This window comes from Peromyscus maniculatus, chromosome 7 (genome assembly GCF_049852395.1).
Source record: "Peromyscus maniculatus bairdii isolate BWxNUB_F1_BW_parent chromosome 7, HU_Pman_BW_mat_3.1, whole genome shotgun sequence".
Taxonomy (NCBI): Eukaryota; Metazoa; Chordata; class Mammalia; order Rodentia; family Cricetidae; genus Peromyscus; species Peromyscus maniculatus.
The window spans coordinates 35,462,348-35,470,864 of NC_134858.1; the positions used below are offsets into that span (position 1 = coordinate 35,462,348).

General features: G+C 32.6%; 1 pseudogene; it reads left to right on the forward strand.

Moving 5' to 3' along the window:
* The first annotated feature begins 5,739 nt into the window (after window positions 1–5,739).
* LOC102911905 (olfactory receptor 8C8-like) lies at window positions 5,740–6,767 on the forward strand (annotated as a pseudogene).
* The last annotated feature ends 1,750 nt before the right edge of the window (window positions 6,768–8,517 follow it).

An 8,517-nucleotide genomic window follows, 5' to 3' on the forward strand; every position in this document is an offset into this window, starting at 1 on the left:
CCACTGTGGCTGCCATGGTCCATGTCTCTACTTCAGGTATTTCTCTCTACTTCATTTTCTTATCACCTTCTTTTCAATATTCTCTTTTCTTCCATTCATCTTTCTTTTTCTATTCTGGTAAGATTTCCACTTTATTATTTCTTTTGTTTCCTCCACAAAAATTCTTGATAGATAAGATAATTTTGATCTAGGGACTCAGCCTGAATGTGGATCCAGCTTCATTTTTGTATAAGGTAGAGTCCCGAGATGACATATTTTGTATCTTCAGACAATTGTGTATACTATGTACTTCTATAACCAAGGAGAGCCAGGGAGTTGAGTGCTTTCAAATATTAGTTTGCTCATGTTGTTCTTTTCAGATAGGAATTTGTAGAGCTTTTCCTATTTCAGGTCTTTAAAAACACATGTGAATTGCATTAAAAGAGAGAATGAATGACAAAAATTGTAGCCAGTTTAAAGTTGTCAAACTTTCTAGCATTATTTATTGTCTGTCAAGATTTTTCTTCTGCACCTCATCACCACAAAATGACATTTATTTTTTTTGGAGTAATGCTCAATTTTTTAATTTTTGAAGATTGAATTAAGCTAATTTTTAATTTAGACTTCTTAAATATCACTAACAATGACAGTGATTATTTCATAAAAGGATGCTTTGTCATAAATAAAATGGAATTTCTCACTGCATTTGAACTATTGATAAAGATTGATTACTTCTAAAAATGTCACAATAATAACATGTAATGTTTAAAGTCATTATTCCCTTTGTTATATAAGAAGGATGATGTTTCCAAAGAAAAGTCTACTTAGTTCTAAAATGAAATCATAGGTGTCACTATAATCCAGTGATTGAGTGCTTTTATATATATATATATATATATATATATATATATATATATATATATATATATATATTCCTGTTTGTTTTTTACCACAAATGTACATACACATACAAATGTACATATGTATACATTGTAAACATATGTTCATATAAATGTGTTTATGGCAAAAATATTGAGCAACTGGAATTTTTATTTAAATGTGTAAATCTATTTTTTTCTTTTGCCCATTTATAGGAATCCCTCACCCTGACTCATGCCAAACCAAACAAAAAGCTAATCTACCTGGATGTCTGTGTAATGGGTGACATTCTTAAATATAATATTAATATAATTCTTTTCTCTTCTCTGCATTTGACTTGTTTTAGGTTATGTGGTTAGTAATACAAATTTTAGTTTTTATCTCATTTTGCATTCAATAAAGAAACATAAAGAATTAAAGAAAGAGAATTGTGAAATGACAGAACTAAAGAGATGTTCAGAAAGAGTCTGAAAGAGGGGGAGTACCTGGTGACCACATGGAAAGCCTGGTTCCTGTGCTTCTGCGGGCTTTGAGTGTGTTATGATGACCCAACAATTCCCAGATCTGTTACAAGGAATTCTTTGGGACATGAAAGCTGACACTGGCTAAGACTCACATCATAAAGACAGTGGCTGGGGAGACATGAAGCTCTGGGCAGAAGTTGGGAGAGCACTGGGCTAGGTGGGAAGCAAGATTGACTCTTCACAGTTTTTATGTTGTTGGGGATCATTCCCTCAGATCACACAACCTCAGCAACTGGCAACCTCAGCAAGCTGATGAATTGCTTATACCACTGTTTCCCCACATGATGCTTAGACACAACATTTTAAGACTTTTGTATGGCTTTGACTTTGGGATTAAGTTCAACTGTGCTGATGCATTAAGATGTGTAATAGCTACCAACAGTTGCTCAAAGTAGTTTGCTGAGAAGCAGGAGGGAGTATGAACACTTATTAAGCCTTATGCTGAAGTATACAGTGGAATATAAAAACAAAAACAAAAACAAATGACTTAGATAACCTCCTTAATTTTTGTCCTTATAGTAGAATATGGATATCTGAGGAGTTCAAAGCAGACAACAGATTGAGACAGTTCCTTGTTTGAGGATAAACCATATCTTTACCCAATTTCAGGTCTGAGCTTCACAGTTGGAGCAATGCCTTCTCACTGGTTTCTGCTTATGAGGATTAATTTAAGAACTGTTGAGTTGTTTATCAGAATGAATGACAGAATACTTAACCACGAGAAAGCAAGACTTGTACGTCATAAGAATATGTAGTTCACTAGAGAGCAAAGTCTATACTTGAGTGCATAGTTCCCTTCCTCTCTTCATGAAACTTAATGAAACACTGGACTTTACAGAAAAAAAAAACCCAGAGTTTGTGATAGATGAATATTTCCAGAAAGAATTCTTTAAGACCAATTCTTCAGACTAACACAGAATTTTGTCTGAATAATAAAATGTAATATGACATATACCTATTGCACAATCTGACTGGGTGCCTTGGGCATATATTTGGGATATTTTGTTGTGAAATTAATCCCCCTTGCTTATGTAAATTGTTCATAGTCTCAATTGAGAAATGACAAAAGATTGCTGCAGTCTGATACATTTAACAACTCCATTTGTACTAACTTTAAACTCATGCTGGAGATTACATGTTATGAACCTAAAGTTAGATTTCTAAATAATTATCACAGGATGTGACCTCAGTAGTTGTGGTGTGTGTATGTCTCATGAATGGTTAATATAATCTGCATCTACTGTGAAACACTGTGTTCTACTGTCAGGAGGTTAGTGGAAATCACTGAATCTCAATACCCATGGCTTTTTAAAGGGAACTTGGGATTTGACATTTTGATGTACTAGTTCTTTACCTTTAACCTTTTGATATTATTTTGGAGAGTTATGACTTATGACCTAGAAACTAACCCCATATTCTAATGATTTTCCTGCACAATTAATTTGAAAGATGTTTTATTTTCTAAATTTAAATTAGCTTTAAAATTTTATAAAATTTTTATATGTAGGAAAAACAAACAAAAATCCCAATGTTAGATTAGTTAAGTCATCATGACCATGGAAATCTGAAGAAATGCTTTGCTTTAGCTATCAGAACTATCTTTCCTCCATCTTTAGATACTTGCAGCATGGAAATGAGTAGTACAGGAAGTCTGCAGAAGCAAATCTCAAACACATTTCGTTATTTAGATGATGTTTAAAATATTTTAGTAGTGCTTTATCCCTTTCTGGTTTGTCTTTATAAAATGGCCCATGATAAAAACATCAAGTCAAGAATCAGATGAATTTAAATTTTTCAAGCAAAAGTTTTAAGTAAGAGAGAAATATCACCACTTTTGTTTTGTCCTGAAATCACTTTTGTACATATTTTTTTCCTGCTTGATAAGCCATTAAATAAAGATATTAGAAAGTATTAGAAAAGATCTTCCATTATTGACCTGAAGATAAACCTTAGTGGACTCTCCTTGAATATACTCATCATTATTCAAACTTTGTTATATTATTGTCAGCCAAACAGATAGGGGATACTTTATTAGTGATATTTGTCCATAAATATTTTTATTATTTGTCTTTTTTATTATAATTCATGACATTTAAGTAAATATACAAGAATTTGTTAAAGACTTAGTGATTTCTTTTGAGCACACAATGTATATATTTATAGATTACTTATGTATTCATTTAGAATGTTTCTGTAGATGCTACATATATGTGAGGCTTGGTTGAAAATTTTCAAGACATTTTTTGAAGAGTTAGTGTAACTTCACTTTCCTAAAAATTTATGAATATTCTAGTTGTTTCAAATCTGCATATGTAATTGTTTTTTGTCAGTTTTGTTACTGAGATGACTGTTTCAAATTAACATTCATAGTCATGCTGCTTTGTTGGAAGATAACTTTATACATTTACCATTGATTACATAGGCAGTTTAGGAAGAATGTTACAAAACTTCTTTTTTTTACTGATATGAAAGCCTGTCAAAAATCAGAATTAACTGACAAAAATTATCAAAAACAATCCCTGTAGCCAAATGACTAGTAAAATAAAATAATAATAGGAAAAAATTAATGTGAAATCTAGTTGCTTTGTATGTAAGAGTAACAGACATCTGAAATTAAAAATACAATATCATTGATACTAGTGTGAAAGAGTAGAGAATTAGATATAAACCAACCTAGCAGTTGTGGGTAATTGTCTACTGAAGTATGGATAGAACACAATATCATGTAAATGTAAAATGATCTCTAAAGTCTCATGTCCTTGACCACCTGGCTTTAAATTGGTTGTACCACTTTGGGTGACTGTGGCCTCACTAGCAAAAGCAGATTACTATGGCTTGAAGGTTATATTGACTTGGGATTCTGGATCAAGTTGTCTATGTTCTGGTCAGTTCAATGTAAGATGTTTTTTCAGCATGTTCCTACTACTATAGTCATATAGTACAAGAAGTCATACTTTCCCCTCTGTTGTGGTTTCCCTGCAAAGACAGACAAAAATACCAAGATATCTGAGACTAAATAAATATTTTCCCTTAAATTGTCTCTGTTATATGTTTTACCGTAATACACATGATGAGAAAAACAACTTACAGTATCTTTATGTATAAAAACGTATGAACTGATCCCACAGTCTTTTGTACTCTAAGCAAGACCTCTATCGTCAATCCGAGACTCAGATCCTTTTATTTCAAATCTCTTTCAATGAGTCTGTTAACTTATTAAGTACACACAAGATATACTTATAAGTATATACAGATATAATTATATGTAACTGAAGTCTACATCTACACTGTTAAGAAATGGACAGGCCTAGAGGTAAACTCATATTACCTGAATGCCTGTTTCTAATCTCTTAATTTATTTGTGGAGTTTAATCTATGTATGTATGTATGTATCATTTTAACCTGTGCTCTGCTATTTATTACTGCAATCAATGATGCTCATAGGAAAGCTGCAAATGGCTAGTGAGCAGTTCTCTGAACACTCCTTTGTAAAGTTGTGCAGAGCATGAGAATGACAAAGGACTCTGCCCTGGGAACTAGATACTCACTGGTGGGAATTTTAAAGTGAATAGGACTGTGAATATCAAAAGATCCACCTTAATTTCATAGCATTTGATGTAAACATAAACTCAGTAATTTTTACCTCAAGGCACATATCCCACAGGGAGAATATCATAAAGAAGAGAATACTTTTCTGTACTTAAAACATATTTCTCAGAAACCTTGACCTTCATATTCTCATTTGAGTAAGGTAGTGTTTTGGAGACTCATGTAAGTTTGCTGTTTTATATTGAGTATGTGGAAAGAACCTTCTAGAGAAATGTCATTTCCTTAAACAAACCTCTTCTAGCAAGTCATACATTATCTGTACTGGTTGCAATAACTCACTTCATTACCAGTAACTTTGGATATCCTAGGACAGTGATATGGAAGTTACCAAGAGATCCCAAAGCAAGAAAATTTCTAGATTACCAATGGTGAGCATTGGATTTTTGTCTAGATAATTTCCCTTCAAATTCAGAGTTTTATGAATTTTGGGTTTTGGAAGAAACTCTTTAAATATTATTTTTTCAACCTTAATTATTAGTAAAGAGAAAGGTAAAGTGGAGAAAATATATTCTGAGTTACTGGAGGTCGGTTGACATCTTTTTTTGGTGTGTGTGTATATATATTATGGGTAGGGGAAAAGAAAATAGGGATTACTTAGTAATCAACATGAATAGGTATTGCTCTTTGGAGGTCCAGCTATGTGTTCTCTCAACTCATGCTTGGAAATCACTAAATCAAGCTCTCCATTTGGAGGGAAAATGTATCATTTGTTAACATTGATCTATACTTTTCCTTGCAGATGCCACACATGAAGCAAATGACCAGGGAAAATGATTCTTCAATGTCAGAGTTCATTTTTATGGGACTGACAGACCAACCTGAGCTCCAGCTGCCCTTATTTGTTCTGTTCTTGGTGAATTACAGTCACCGTGATAGGAAACTTGAGCTTAATGAATCTCATTTTCTTAAACTCAGACCTTCACACTCCCATGTACTATTTTATCTTCAACCTATCCTTCATTGATTTCTGTTATTCATTTGTTTTTACCCCCAAAATGCTGATGAGTTTTGTTTTAGAGAAGAACACCACCTCCTTTAGAGGATGCATGACTCAGCTATTTTTCTTCTTTTTTTTGTGAGCTCAGAGTGTTCTGTGCTGACAGCCATGACCTATGATCGCTATGTGGCCATCAGTCAGCCACTGCTGTACAAGTTTATTATGTCACCTGGAATATGTTTTATGCTGATGTTTGGTTCCTACTTGATGGGGTTTGCTGGGGCCATGGCTCACACTGGGTGTTATGATCAGGCTCAGCTTTTGTGATTCTAACATCATCAACCACTACATGTGTGACATCTTCCCTCTTCTCCAGCTCTCCTGCAGCAGCACCTATGTCAATGAGCTTGTGAGTTCTGCTGTTGTTGGAACAATTATCACTTTATCTAGCCTCATTATCTTAGTCTCATATGCTATGATCCTTTTCAATATCATTCATATGTCATTAGGTAAGGATTGGTCCAAAGCCTTGGGCATTTGTGGGTCTCACATCATAACAATCAGTCTCTTCTATGGATCTGGGCTGCTTGCTTATGTCAAGCCATCATCTGCTGAGACTGCGGGCCAGGGCAAAATTTTCTTAGTCTTTTATACCTTTTTGGTGCCTATGCTGAATCCTCTCATTTACAGTCTCAGAAACAAGGATGTGAAGCTTGCTGTGAAAAGAACCATGAAGAGAATTACGAGCTGATCTATCTAGGGGTGTTTCTCTTAAATCTGTTTCTACCTATCTACTTTTCCCTCTCTTTTGTCCTTTTGATTACCTATCATCTATCTGTCTATCTATCTATCTATCTATCTATCTATCTATCTATCTATCTATCTATCTATCATCTATCTATCTATCTATCTATCTATCTATCTATCTATCTATCTATCTATCTATTATCTATCTGTCTGTCTGTCTGTCTGTCTGTCTGTCTGTCTATCTATCTATCCATTTTGCTTTCTTCTCTTGTTTCTACATCATCATCATGTTTTCTATAGTTTCATTTGCCTTTCCATTGTGTAATGTCACTTGTATGTGACCATACTTTTTCTGGAGGTATTCATTGATTCATTTTTATCCAACATAGTGTCTATTGCCTATATTACATTAAGATCTTGTTCTGTTAGCTTATTTTATACAAGACAAGACTACCTACTACTTTTTCTTATGTATCTTTTCTATCCAAGAAAATGTATGGATTTTATTCTTTATGTCAAACCGATTTCTTTCTTGATTTTGTAGTAATTTTGTTTATGCATTTCTATATTTTAACAGGTTTATTTTCTACATATTCATTAACATAGATAAAAGGTTACACAATAGTCAAAATTTCAATAATTCGTCAGGTTACTTTGTTAGCAGTTTCTTTTTAAATATTTGTATTACCTTTATTTTTCCCCTTATATTTTTGACATTTATACAGAAATCATACAGGAAAAAAATTGCATGAAGTAAAAAAATCAGAGCCTTTCTGAATAAATATGTTTTAATAACACTGTTATTGCCAACAATCATAACTATTGAGTTTTTATATGTTAGACACAGTTCTAAGAACTTTTTTCATAACTATTAAATACATGACACTACTGTCATTGCTTTTATTTTGAAATGAAAAAACTGAGACACAGATAGGGTTATGTGTTTGTTAAGCTGCTTAGCAGATATTGGATTTGATTTAATATAATGAAGGCATATGTTGTATAGCCTCCAACCTAGCTACTTGAAAGTGGGATTTAATATTAGGAAATCATTAAGAAGTTGCCAGCATTTTGCATTCAAGGCTTTTAGCTTCAAGTTTATAATGGAATTGTGTAGTTTATTTAAATGAGGTTTTATTTTTATGGTTATTTGAGCATTTATTAGATGTAATTCTCTACTTCAATTTCTCAGACCCCACAATCATGACAACAGATCAGCAAACATTTATCGAGTAGAATTGAAATTTTTACTTTTTATTCTTGATATAGTGTCTCTGTAATATATTGACCTAGAGTTTTGGATGAATAACAAAATGCAGTAGGGCTGGGTTATTAGGTAAATCTATTTCTAGTACCTTGAGAAACCTCTACACTGATTTTTATGTTAGCTTGATGAGTTTATTTTACCACTAGCAGTATGCAAAAGTTTCTTTTAATCCACATCATACTTAGCATTGATGGTATCTGTTTTCTTGGTAGCTGCCATTTTGAATGGGGTGAGATGGAAACTCATTGTTTATATGTGTGTTTCTTTAATGATTAGTGATTTTGAATATTTTAAACTGTGTATTGGCTTTTTTTGCTTTGTTAATTGGCAGCTGTGTATATATTTTATTAGACTTTTCATTGATTGTTTTGTTTGGTTCCAGGTGATTAGTTTTTAAATTTTTAATTATTTTTTATATTCTAAATATTGATTCTAATGTATAGATACTAAATATTTTCTTCTATTATTTTGCCTGTCTTTTCACTTTAATTATAGCTTCTTTCATGTGCAGGAACTTTTTAATACCTTGTAAATATATTTTTCCTTGTTTTCTGAGTTTCTGGAATCCTTTCAGA